Source organism: Oryzias latipes, chromosome 15, assembly GCF_053564925.1.
Source record: "Oryzias latipes strain Hd-rR chromosome 15, Olatipes_Hd-rR_3.1".
NCBI lineage: Eukaryota > Metazoa > Chordata > Actinopteri > Beloniformes > Adrianichthyidae > Oryzias > Oryzias latipes.
The window spans coordinates 16,898,658-16,912,203 of NC_136251.1; the positions used below are offsets into that span (position 1 = coordinate 16,898,658).

Genomic DNA, 13,546 nt, shown 5'->3' on the forward strand with positions numbered 1-13,546 from the left:
AATAAATTCGGAAATACACACCCTGTGTTTCACAAACACACAGATTGTGTTTCACACATGCACACTAAATGTTTTACAAATGCACAATAAGTGTTTCTCACAAATGTGCACACTGTTTTTCACAAAAACATTTTAGAAATTCACAATAAATGTATCAGAAATACACAGTAGGTGCTTCACAAACATGATTTTTAGGTACACATGTGATGTGAACTCACAGATCATTCGAACTGCAGACTGTGCATTCAAACTCCCGTTCTCGTTTGTGAATCTCCCCGTGTGTGTGAGAGATTTTTCTACGGTGAATATTGAGACTCATCTGACGGAGCGGGTCAACTAATGTCACCATTGGCTAGTGAATCTGTCAATCAAACTCATCGGGAAAGCAGGCGGGTTCGCTTTTAGCCAATCGAATGGCCCCTTACACTTTCTCTACGCTTCTGCGGGTGGCAAAAGCCCCGCCCATGTTTGATTCTGTACCAGTCGGTCGTTAGCGTGTTAGCCCTAGCATGGCTTGTCGGTTTATTGCCTTCGGTTGTCAAAAATTACTGCCTTGTGCAACTTTTCAGTGGACCTGGAAGCAAGGCAACAGTGGTTGAATGCAGTTGACATTGAATCCATCGAACTCTGTACTGGTCATGAGATTTAAAATGAATGTTTCACTCGGGATTGTTTGTACGTTATTCTCTTAGCTTTCATGGCATGCTAGCCTCATTTCAACACTCAGACACGGTTTTGATCATATGAAGGTGGAGGAGAAAAATCAACTTCCACAGGTTTTGTGGAGAAACTGGCATCACTTTGCTCCGTTCCACGCAGTGGGACTACATTACCTCAAGTTCATCTCACTGTCAATCACAGATACCCAATACACCTCCCCTGCTCAGCCCGAAGTCACTTTGCTTGACCTTAATTTTATTTTTTTAATAACTCAAATGTCATTGATTTTATATTGTAACCATATACATATACACCTCTTGGCCAGGTCACCCTTGCAAAAAAGATCCTCATCTCTCTGGGTTTTATAGCTGGTTAAATACTACACAACAAAAGATGGTCATAGAACAACAAAGTGCAAACATTCACCCTTTATTGCAGAGTAAAATTCAGTGAAAACATGGACAGATTAAAACAAATGTGGGATCTCTACTGATTTGAAGTTGCAGTTCCAACATTTGTGGACCCAAAAGAGGACTGTCCCATACCAGGACATTGATCCCAGGATGAGGTTCAGTCATGGATCCACTCTTCTCCCATTCATTCTCTGGAACCAGCATACCCTGACAAAAAAAAAAAAAAAAAGATACTGTTTATGTACAGCACTGTTTTTTTTGTGTTTTAGATTATGTAGGAACAGAGACCGACTAATAAGAACTTATATTGTTGCTTGCAGGCAGACCTCATATCTCCATAACTGTTTATAATTTGCAAATAAGTGAACCTTAACAAAGTAGTGACATTAGTACATCTGATGGCTCATAATGCCATGCATTGTGATGCATTTTGAACTTGCAGATGTGCTATTCTTCCTACAACCAAACAATTTAGGGAAATTGTTTGCACCACACAACAATAATCCTTTTCATTCATTTTCGATGAAAATTCACTGTAGTCATTATGATTTCATGATACTCTTCTTGATACTTTCCACTTTAGTCAAACTGCACACAAATCAGTTGTCCAGTACAGTGAGATTAAATAAAGCATTTACCCGGGGATCAGAAACAGGGTTCTGGGTCAAGCCCAACTGCCACAGCTGATTTGGTGTCATGCTTTGCTCCGTCCTGATTGGATGGCTGTCCCACGCGTCACTAAAGACATCCAAACTGGCCTGAATGCGTGGTAGAAAAATGTAATGGCAGCAGAATACGTGATGTGACTGATATTGAGAAAGTCTTGGTCCTCAAGAGAGAGCAGGATGTTGTAATATAAACCAGTAACACTCATGAAGACATCACACCAGAGGAGCTCAATCCTGTATTTGAAATAAAGCAAAAAGAAATATTATATTGTCAGATTTATTTTTAATACATCATTCACTTTTATGTATCAGGGCTCCAGACTAACTTTTTTCACTAGGAGCATAGTGGCCCCTAACTGAAAATTTTAGGGGCACAACCAGAAAATTTAGGGGCGCATACCGTAAATCAACATTCTAACCAAATCTACTAATTTCCACTGTATTACAAATAAATACTTTAATAATAGATGCAGAAATTACAATGTGCTGTTTCTAATTCAGTGTCATATTTTATTCTGCACTTTTGAAGATGCAACATGAAGGTAAACTGACATCACCATCGCTGTCACGACAGTACAACTAAGTAAAAATAGTAAAAAAAATACCATACATTTAGAATAAAAAAAAGTTTTTAGTAACAAGTGATTACCGTAGTAACCTTTCGTAATTTCACAGTTTCAAACAATACTTAAATGTATGTAAATATTAGAGGATGGAAATTCATGTTGGTGACACCAAATAGGTTCAGCCAAGATGCACAATAAGCGTGTTTGAGATCACCCAGGTGGACGCAACGCTGCACAGATCACCTGGTGTGTGACGTATATTTTTGTTTTTGCTCCAACATCACCTGTCAATCAAAACAAAAATATCACGAGAAAGGGGTGAGAGCAAGACACCAATCAGAGCGAACGCAGCTGGAAATTTAGTATTGAACTGACTAAAAGCTGCCCAACAGACTACAAAACAATGCATTATGGGACATGCGTCCTGATGGTTTTTTTGTAGTTCACTGATCAATTAAAATAATTTAAAATACCAACTGATTAAAAAAAGGCTACATCCATTACAAAACATTGAAATAATTATAAAAGATGTAATATCACAGATCATACTTAGGGGGAGAGGCATATTAAAACGAAATTGAATGTTAAGGACAACTCCTAATTCCTGGTCTCTTTCAGTCTCGCAGCAGCTACGATTTCATGCAAGTTTGAGACCCCTGCTGTACACTCTGGCCCTGGTACACTAGCTGCAGGTCGGAAGAACAAATCAATAGTTCGCTTGCTCATAGCTCAGACGCACATATCAGGTTGTGATGATATTTGTCTCCGTTTCCTTCCCACGGATGTTTACGTGCGCTCGATTATCTCTAGGCCCCGCCCCTCCACATATTTTAGCCACTTGCAGTGACTTTCCCTATTCTTCTCACACGCATTGGCCGCCTCAGGCATCACTCAATGAAACGCGAGTGTGTGCTCGCTTGTGCTCCAGTCTCATGAGTATTCGCGCGAGTGTGTGTGTCTGCCTGCGTGCGTGTGCGCTCGCGTCTCATTGATGATTTCATCTCTCATTTCATCGATCATTGACGTGCTCCTTTCATGTTTAATGTATAAAAAATACGGAGGGTGGAGGAGGCAAATTTACTGGTAGCACATGTGCGACTGGGTGTAAAATTCAGTTGCACACTCTCAAATTTTGGTCGCAAAATGCGACCAATTGGACGCAGTCTGGAGCCCTGTGCATATATTAAAGCTTCTAAAACTAGGTTCAACTCACCGTTGATTGTGTGTACACTTTTCCCACAATGAAGCCGTTTGTGTCAGTTGTACGTACTGTGAGCATTAACTCGGCTATGCCCACATTTTCTCCTCTGTGATCTCCTCTCACCCTGACAATAACATGAAAATCATGTCTCAAACACATAATTACAAATGCATCGCCAATACGGTACACATCAGTTTAAAATGTAATGTTCTTATGTATGATGCCAATAAGTAGAATTTCTAGGTTAAAAAAATTGCAGGAGTGGGTTACATGTATCACTGGGGAAAAAAATGAGGTGAGAGAGACTGTTAAGGGGGGGTAAAATGTTACTCATGAGGGGAAAGTTTTAGAGTTGCCTTTGTTTATGGAGAGGAGTCTAAAAAAAGTAATTTTATTTTTGTACAAATAACCAAGTACTTATACTGCCTGATATGTGAATAAAATATTTCTTTATGAATGACATGAATACCTCAGAGGAAAGCCATAAACGTTCACAGCGTCACTGAAGAAGGCCAAGTGGGTGTCTGCACAGTTGTTCTCTGCCATCTTCTCAGGTACAAGATCTATGGAATACAAGTACAAATACTTTCAACTGACAGATGTTTACAGCGGCAAAAATGCTAAATTCCCAATTGACAGGTAAAACAGTAATACAATAGGATGATAAAATATGAAATAGAATAGAATAGAAGGGTATTTAATAATCACTGAGGAAATTTTTTTTTAAAATGGCCATCTTAAAAAAACACATAAACACACATGCATTACAAATAGAAATATCACCAAATAAAAAGATTGATAAAAAAAGGTAAATAATTGGAAAATCAGTGGGTAAAATTAAAAGAAATTACTTGTAAGATGCCCTGCCAGAGAGTTGTATTGCCTGATGGCACGAGGAACAAAAGATTGTCACGCTGTCACATTCAGTAATTCCTGGAGAATAAATAAAAACACAACAAACATGAATTACATAATTTAGCTGTCTGATCTTAAATTACATAATTTTCAAATATATGAAAGGGGAATTTTTAAAAACACTCTTGCTATGATTACTTGAGCTTGTATTAAGAACACCTTTAAAAAAATCAGAGACAAGACACTGATCACAGGAAGCCTGTGTGTAATATTTACAGTAACTTCTACTCAAATCACTGTTGACAGCTGATTTCTCCCATCCGCCCTTTCTGTGACTACTTATCGACTACAAAACAGCCTAAAAACATAATGTTTGGGATTCTTGTCATTACGTCATTGGAAGTAAAGATACGGGGATTTTAGTGGCTGTCACTCTGACACAATCTCACAGGGCTGGTCATCACAATGAATACGGGTTCTAACGTTAGAAACTTAATGAGGCTTCTTTCATTCAACAGTGGATTCATGTCTGTTATATTTAAAAAATGCCGTTTTCATGAATGTCATATGAATTAACTTTGTTGCACATATCCACCCCGTCTTAAAGTCTGGGTTGTGAAAATGCTGTGTCTAACTTGAACCCGGATCGCGTTTACATAAAGGCAGCACACGGAATAACTAGCTATTTAAAATAGCATAGCATAGCATCAGTGTTTAAACAAATCGCCGTCTCCAAATCAATACTTTTTATTAAACTTTCTTTGCTGCTGTAAATCCGGCATGTTTTTCCCTTAGTTCCTTATGAATCATGTTAAGAACCTACAGATCATTGGCTATAGACGCTAGCTTGAACCGACACCGGCTTGAACTTCACTCACAGGCAGACACAACTTGCACAGGCTAAGCAAAACAAAGCTAAGCTAATTTGCGGTGGGGGTACTCTGCAAACGACTCGGCTGGAGTGTTCATAAAGCATTCACACATGTCACTTGGCAAAGGAGAACGCTTCAACTTAGTATTCAATAACATTACAGGACGTACAACGAGGGAATGATCAAATAAATGAATTACTTACGGGCTGAGACTGATCCCGTTCAGAAGACCTCTCCGCCATGTTTGCCGGCCGCGTCCTACCAACTGCTGTGCTGAACAGCTCCCTCCCTCGTCACTTTGAAAGTGAGGAGTGTAAGGGGCCATTCGATTGGCTAAAAGCGAACCCGCCTGCTTTGCCGATGAGTTTGATTGACAGATTCACTAGCCAATGGTGACATTAGTCGACCTGCTCCGTCAGATGAGTCTCAATATTCACCGTAGAAAAATCTCTCACACACACGGGGAGATTCACAAACGAGAACGGGAGTTTGAATGCACAGTCTGCAATTCGAATGATCTGTGAGTTCACATCACATGTGTAACTAAAAATCATGTTTGTGAAGCACTTACTGTGCATTTCTGATACATTTATTGTGAATTTCTAAAATGTTTTTTGTGAAAAACAGTGTGCACATTTGTGAGAAACACTTATTGTGCATTTGTAAAACATTTAGTGTGCATGTGTGAAACACAATCTGTGTGTTTGTGAAACACAGGGTGTGTATTTCCGAATTTATTTTTCACGTTTGCATACAATGACATTTGTGAATCGGAGCGTGTGCATTTGTAAAACCGGTTGTGTGCATTTCTGATTATTGAGACTGAATTAACTCCATAAGAAACTGCTATATTGACTTCAATGCATGTCTAAAGTAAATCTATTTTTAAAGTTTGTTAGCTTTATTGATTTTTTTCCACTTAGCTGTTGGTTAATTTTTACTCATGGGCTGTCCAAACTTGGCCCATCTTGTAGGATTTTTAATTCATGTTCAGTACTTTTTCTCTTTCTTCAAAGAACTGGTTTGTGTGACATTGTTAAATCTCCACATGGTCACTCTAACCACACTTTTAAAAATATTTTTTGATCATCTGAAATCAAAGCTGAGAGTAATAAGCCGTCGGGATTCTTACAAGGCCTGGCCATGCTGCACACCTATATAATTAAAATTCATTAAAAACAATTTATTTGCGTTCTTTAATATTATTAATCAAAGGCAAAGGCATTCCTGTGACAACCACTGTTTGCAGGTCTGATTAAATCTTCTGTTTTCACAGTGAGTCTAGAACAAGTGGTTAACACTGGTTAACCTCCCTCAGTGGTTCAACACACAGTCCACACAGTGTTAAATGTCTTAGCATCATCAAAACAATACTTCATACATTCAGAGCATAGCATTTCATGATGGTTATAAGGCCTATGTGTATTTCTACCCACAAACAACAGCAATAAAAAAATAAGAAAAAGAAGACCCATTTTGTGATTGTGGTTCTAAGGGGGAGGCCTAGTGATGCCGGGGGGGGGGGGGGGGGGGGGGGGGGGTGACATCCTCTACTGGGTATAATTTTAATTGTTGATGGGTACATCATTATATTGTGGTTGTGACTCTTTGTTTTGGAACTTCCTAAAGCCTGTTGCAGCTCAGGGCAGCTCTCTCATCAGCGTCTGAGACTAAAGCCGCAGCATAGACGGTTGCACTCGGGGCTGCATGATGCGACTACCAAAAATAGAATGCACAACGTAAGCTGGATCTCTTGTCAACCAAATCTCTAACCTCTAACTGCAGGCAAGATTAAGCCAACAGGAGAAACCACGTGTCCCCTTTTAACTAAATAGACAGGAACATTTCAGGAACGCTCTTTCAGGTAGCCATTGGGCCAAAAATCTGCTAAATTAAACAAAACATTGTGATTTTTTAGTAGGTCTAGCTGACATGTTTAAGATTTGGTCAACAAATAGTCTTTATTTTGGTAGAGGTGTAAGTGTATTATCCAAATGTCGGGAACAAAAATAGAATCGTCATGACAGGAAGCATCTTTAGTTCTAATATATTTTTCATGATTTTAACAATAATTAAGGAGACATTTTTTTTTTCTAAAAGAGTTCCAACATTCTTGAACTCCTCAACAAACTATATATTTTTATTGACCCTTTGTGCTTGCAATTTCTGCCAATCTATATTTATACTCACTAAAATGTTCTTTTATTACCTGTTCTATTGTCCAGTCATAACTTTAGTGGGTCATCTTGACCCAAAGTGAAGTTCTGAACTCTATCAACGGCATATCAAGTTCTTGTTGTTGTGTAGTGTCCCACGGATGGTACATTTGGTTCATGGGGATTCTCATGCAGTTTGCCCCTTAAACAGAACAAGCTGGCTTCTGCTTTATTTACTTTGTCAGCACTGTTTTATTTAGTCCTTTTTGGCAGAATGATCTAAACCCTTCTGTGGTTTACCTGCACTGCTTTTAAGGCTACAGTCATTTGGACTGCAGTTGACAACATGGGTGCTAACGAGGAAATCTGCGTTAAACAAGCCACCAGTTTTCGCACACTGTTAAACCTGAATGTGGCTTTATCAATGTAAGCAATAAGGTCAAAAAGTCATATACTTCTTGGTCACTCCTTTTGCAGGCAGGGTTTCAAACGTGCACGGGCTCAGCTTCCATGTCAGTCATGTGTGGGAAGACTTTAGACTCAGCGTGCATGCATGCTGATTTCACATGCTCAGTATTTATCACAGTCCTGTCTGGCTGCCTAATCAGTAACACGGCCTCAGGATTGCATCAGAAAATAGATTTCAGTCCCAGCAACAAAAGTAAACCCAGCAAGGTGAAGAACTGGACTGTGGAGGAAAAAAAAAGTCACATGTTTTTTCAAAAGCATCTCTAATGTCTGGTTGATTTTTCTAAAAGTATATATTTTATAGATCGTTTTGAAGTTTATTGGAAATATAAAAGGTAATTTATTGTTTTTGGCTCATCTTTGCAGGATTTAGTTGGTTTCTTAACAAGGCTCGGCTGTGATACTGGTGTTTTAATGATCCAATGTGGACATGTGGCCATGCCAAAGTAGCAAATCTGGGATTTAAAGGAAAGCCTTAACAAAAGCAATGGATAATCAAAAATGATATTCCATTGAGCCTGTGGCTGCACAGACCAAGTTTAAAGGATAAAGCAAAAGTTAAATAACACAAATTATGAAAGGTCAGAGGAGACAATGGGGTGGCAGCATTAGATTCCAATCCTCCGGGAGTGGTAGTGGTACAATCTAACAGATCAGTGCAGTGTTATATTTGATGCAAATGTAAGCAATGATTTTGCACATTCATATCTGAGAGTTACATCTGAGAGTCTTCAGAAAACAATGAACTACCATTGCAGGCATATTGGAGTTTCACTGATATTGCACAGTATTTTGTTTGATGTAGACCATTATGTTATGACAATTTTTGATTATTCTTTTATTCTTAAGTTTTCTTTGCAGACTGCATGGTGGGGCAGTGATTGGCGCTTTCACCTTACTGTGCCAAGACCCCAGTTCAAATCCCACTGGGACCATTTCTTCAAACTTCTAAGTGGAGTTTGCATGTTCTCCCCCTGTATTAACGTTTTTTTTTTTTTCCAGGGACTCCAGCTTCCTCCAAGAGTCCAAAAACATACTTCATAGATTAATTGGTGACTCTGATTTGTCCCTAGGTGTGCATATGGCCCTGCAACAGACAGTGAACCCGTTCAAGGTGTAGCCCACCTTTGCCCAATAGTAGGTGGGTTGGCCCTGTGACCTGAAAAAGGGATTCAGTGGAGGAATGAATATTTTCTCCACCGTCTTCTATATCCCAGTATGTCATTGTACTGCAACCCTTTGATAATATATTAGATATAAGTTAAAAAACCAAGCATATAATATGTCTGCTTGACATACATTTATGTTGAAAAACAAATAAAGGATTTTTGCAATTCTATCTTCAAATGACTTCATAAGCAAAATAGGCACTCCATAGATTTTATTTAGTAATTGTTTAATGGAGGCTTGAGTCACGTACTTTTAAAATAAATGAAAAAGGAACAGTCAACTTATTGAATACAATTTTTCCACTTTTATAAAACGCTTACAAATGATCTATAAAATATGTAAAACACAAAAAAATCATCATCCAGTTCAAGTCATTGCATATGGACAGATTGACTTTTTGACGTAAAGCAAAACAGGTAAAGGAGCAACATCAAAACATTTAAACTTCTGTTGGAACAGTCAGATCATTGTCAGCTGCTTTCATTGTTCTTTGAAAAATTTGATCTCTTTCTCAAGAGTCCCGCCTCAAGTCAGATGGTTTCGCCTATTGTGGGTTAATTTGCAGCATAAGTGAAATTAAAGCTGTTTTAGTTTGAAAGTCCACTGAGCCATCATGGACACCTTTTAAGGTTATTGAGGTCACATTTAAGTTGTTCAGTGACTGCTTTCTGCATGAGATAATCTTTAACAAAGTGGTGTACCCTGTGTGTAAGTGGTCAGTCATGCATCTATATAGAGGCTCACCACAGTTAGGTCTTTTCTCTTTTAAATATACTTTCCTTTTGTCTCAGATTTAAAACAATACAGTTGTTTACTCTTAAGATGGAGTTGAACCATTTGACCTGGGAAATGGTTTTCCAGTTTGCAAACAAACACATGTGGAGAAGGTGTTTAGTCACCCCTATTTACACTATTGGTATGTGGAGTGGACTATACATTGCACTTCGCGGAAGATGTCGGTGTCACAAGGAAAATACAAGAAAATGTAGACTACATTTTTTGGGGATTTTATTTATTTATTTGTAGGAATTGAATACTTTTTTTCTGAACCACCATACAAATAAGTTTATTAAAAATCATACAATGTGACTTCCTTGATTGTTGTGTTTACATTACAGTGTATTTATGGTGAACATTAGAGACCTATCTTTTTAAGTGGGACAACGTGGAGAACCACAGATTCCACATTGATTCTTGCTCGAGAAGGCCCTGGTTCAAATCCAAGCTGGGACCTTTCTGTGTGGAGTTTTGCGTGGGTTTTCTCTGGGGCACTCCAGCTAAAACAGCCTAAAACCGAGCTACATATGTCAATTGGTGATTCTAACTTGCCCCTAGGTATGAGGTTGGGAGAAATGTGGTTGTGCTGGTGGGTTAGTTTTAAAGGTCAACAACAGAAGGAAAGGAAGGAAAGATCTGCAGAATCTGTCTTTCAAGCAATAAAGGAGTGGGGAAGTCTGTTACTGAAACTGCTCTCCAAGGGAGGGGGACCTGGTTTCAGACATCATTAGCCGGAAACAGAAATTCTACAGGATTTCCGAGTTGTAGCACCTTTTTTGTTAAAACTTTTTCATGTGAATAAACGGTTCAGCAAGCAACACAAGCTTAAAACAGGGCAAAAGTCGTAATTGTTTTATTTCTTTCAAAAGGATACAAGCAAAAATGTTCAATTTTGTAAAACTGTTACACTGGAGCTTTAGCTCCAGTCTTTATATTCCTTTGCAACCGTAACTTTTCAACCCTTAACACGATCAATGTAAATCAGCGTATTCTGTAGAAAAGCGGCATTGCGTTGGTATGTTACACTTTATATGCATATTAGTGAAAGCCACTTTGAAGTGTTGAATATTGGAGCAAAAACAATTTTTCTCTGCCAATCAGCTAATTCACTTTAATTGCCCAAGGAGTTACAGGCAAAGCACAGCAGGCTTTGACAGAGACATCTCAAGTGTTAAAGTTTGAATGCTTATAGCTGAAGAAAAAAAAACTGTAACTGTTAGGGTTGCCAGTTAAATTAGTGTTTTTGGACAAAAAATAACATTTTCTGACGGAAGGAGGGGATGAGACGTCAACTTCCGGTTTCCAACTTCTGGTCCTGGCTAATTATGTCAGGGTGCCATGTTGTTGTCTGCAACCAGGTCCCCGTGCTCCAAGGCGGACAACGCTTCCTGCTGTGGATGGGATTCATGGTTTTGGATGTCAGCTCAGCCAGGCCCCTGCAGGGGACTGAGCTGGACTTTCTGATGACCTGTTCCAGCTTTTTCCTCCCCCTTTGCATGTGGCTCTTGCAGGCTATGCCACATCTGAGTCACAGAAGATCCTCTGGAATGACCCCTTGACTCCACTTCATGATGTGAGTCATTACAGAGTCATCAGATAACCTCTAAGTTAAATCTGAAGCCTAGTGCAGAGAGTGACGAGAGAAAACATATGGTGACAGTCCCCTGGTGGAGCCACACTATGATACTTAAGTGTCAGACTATGATGAAGCAGGGAGAAAAGGACAACCCTGTCTCTCCAGCAGGTAAACTGCAGCAGATCTATCACCAAGCTCACCACAGAGTGAAACTGATCCATAACCATTCCCTCCAGAGCCTTCAGAAGGTAGATATTGGAAGGTAGATGTATAGATACTCTAATTATTATTCAAACAGTGAAAAAAAAAGTAAAAAGAAAAATAATCAGTATTTTGTTTAAATTTCAAAACCAAATTCAATTTGTTTCTTTTTTAAAGAAACTGGAAAAGGCAGGTATTATAGAACATTGCTGAGGTCCCATTGTTGAACTTTTTAGTACTATGTAGTACTGGTACAAGTACTGTATAGTACAAGTACTTATACTTAGTAGAGTTCCTTTGTTTTTGTTGTTGTGCGATTTGCACTTCAAGGCCACCATATATTTAACACACCATTAGGTACCAGCTGTCTTGGAATATTTTTATTTTTATTTTTATTTTTTTTGTTGATTTATTTTAAAATGACGCTACATCATCCAGACAGAGGGAATACTCTATAGTGAAATGCATGTCATATCTTTTTTTTTTTTAAATAAAAATGTTTTACACTGAAACAAAGCAAGGTGTTTAATATCTAATTGTGTTTACCTTGTTTACCGAAGGGGTTGGGATGAATGTAACGCTAGCAGGATATTAAAATCCTAAGCATAACATTTTTCTACAGCAGTCAGCACTGATTAAAGCTTTAACAATATCAGGAAAGTTCTGTCACTAATGGTTTTAGAAAAGACTGACACAATATGAGCTCCCGACACTGTTGTGTTGTCTCCAGGCTGCCCGTTGGCACAGTTACTGTGCACATGGTAATGACAAGAAGACAAACAGATCAGGAGAGGCCATCATGCATTGTGGTTGGCTGACAGTGGTCATGTGATATGGATTTCCTCTAAGACATCGACAGCTCAGAGGTTATGCATGACTATTTCCCACAAGCTCTTCAGATGCAGCAGAGCTTGTGCTTATCTGACAAAGCTGAGATTCAGAGCTAAAACAATAATGACATTTTTTCACGTGTTACTTCATTTTGAGAATGAAGAAAAATCTCTTCTCCTCAGGGTTAGATTTTAGTTTAATAGTTCATTTCAAAGCCCTGGATCAGTGTTGGACACCGGGAGAGAACTTCAAACAATGGGATTCTTTAAAAGAAAAAAGTAATAAGAAGTAAAAAAATCAAATATTGCATGACCTTTGCAAATTATTATGGCAAAGTCAGCAAAATACATGCTACATCTAGAAGATCTTAAAATGCTTCTGTGTGTAGTGTGCAGGGTCAAAGACTGATCTTGCCTGATGTGCAGGAATATGCATCTGTCAATCATGAGTGTGGTCTGAGACACAGGACCTAAAATCAATTGTCAGATCACTTCTTGCACAAGAAACTAACATCACTCTTTGCAAACATTTCTTAATCTAGCTTTGGTAATGTGTCCCTCAGGAGATAATGACCAGTGAGCAAGGGCTGATGCCATCAAAGGAAAGTTTTTATTCCTTTGATAAAGCAAGACCTTTTTTTTGTGTGTATCAAAACCTCATTTTGTGTTATCTGTGGTAGTGGTGTTTGGGAGGGACAGGACTTGTTGCTTAGTAAGCCATGATAAAGGGATTAGCACTTCAGCCTTGATGCTGACCTGGATTAAACCGGCCAGACGTTCACACCTGAACAGACAATCACTGAACTCAACAGACAGACAAAACAGAAGTGGAAACATAATCAAGAAGTAATAATTAAAAAACAAACAAATACAAATTGGTAATATTTTTTGCATTCTGGACCTCTAACGTTCACCAAATATGGTAAATATAGAGCTCCAAATGTGGAAAAATCTAACCTAAAGGTAGGTATGGCAAAAAAGGCACAAATTTAAGGAGGGACTCACAACCTAGAGGCAAAATCAAAAAGTTACACTCTAAAGGCCTGTTCACACCGGGACGAATTTCGCCGGCGATTTTCGCCGACGTTTAACGCCTCGTGACTAAACAAAGGGCACCAATGAGAGTGTGCACA

At 38.7% G+C, this 13,546-nt stretch overlaps 1 long non-coding RNA gene across 1 annotated transcript; it reads right to left on the minus strand.

Moving 5' to 3' along the window:
* Positions 1 to 1,073: 1,073 nt before the first annotated feature.
* LOC144984212 (uncharacterized) lies at positions 1,074 to 5,542 on the minus strand. The gene is made up of 6 exons (XR_013647946.1): positions 5,439 to 5,542; positions 4,360 to 4,441; positions 3,978 to 4,071; positions 3,521 to 3,632; positions 1,712 to 1,975; positions 1,074 to 1,280 (listed from the first exon to the last, which is right to left on the minus strand). It is a non-coding gene; the product is annotated as an uncharacterized LOC144984212 (long non-coding RNA).
* Between the last annotated feature and the right edge of the window lie 8,004 nt (positions 5,543 to 13,546).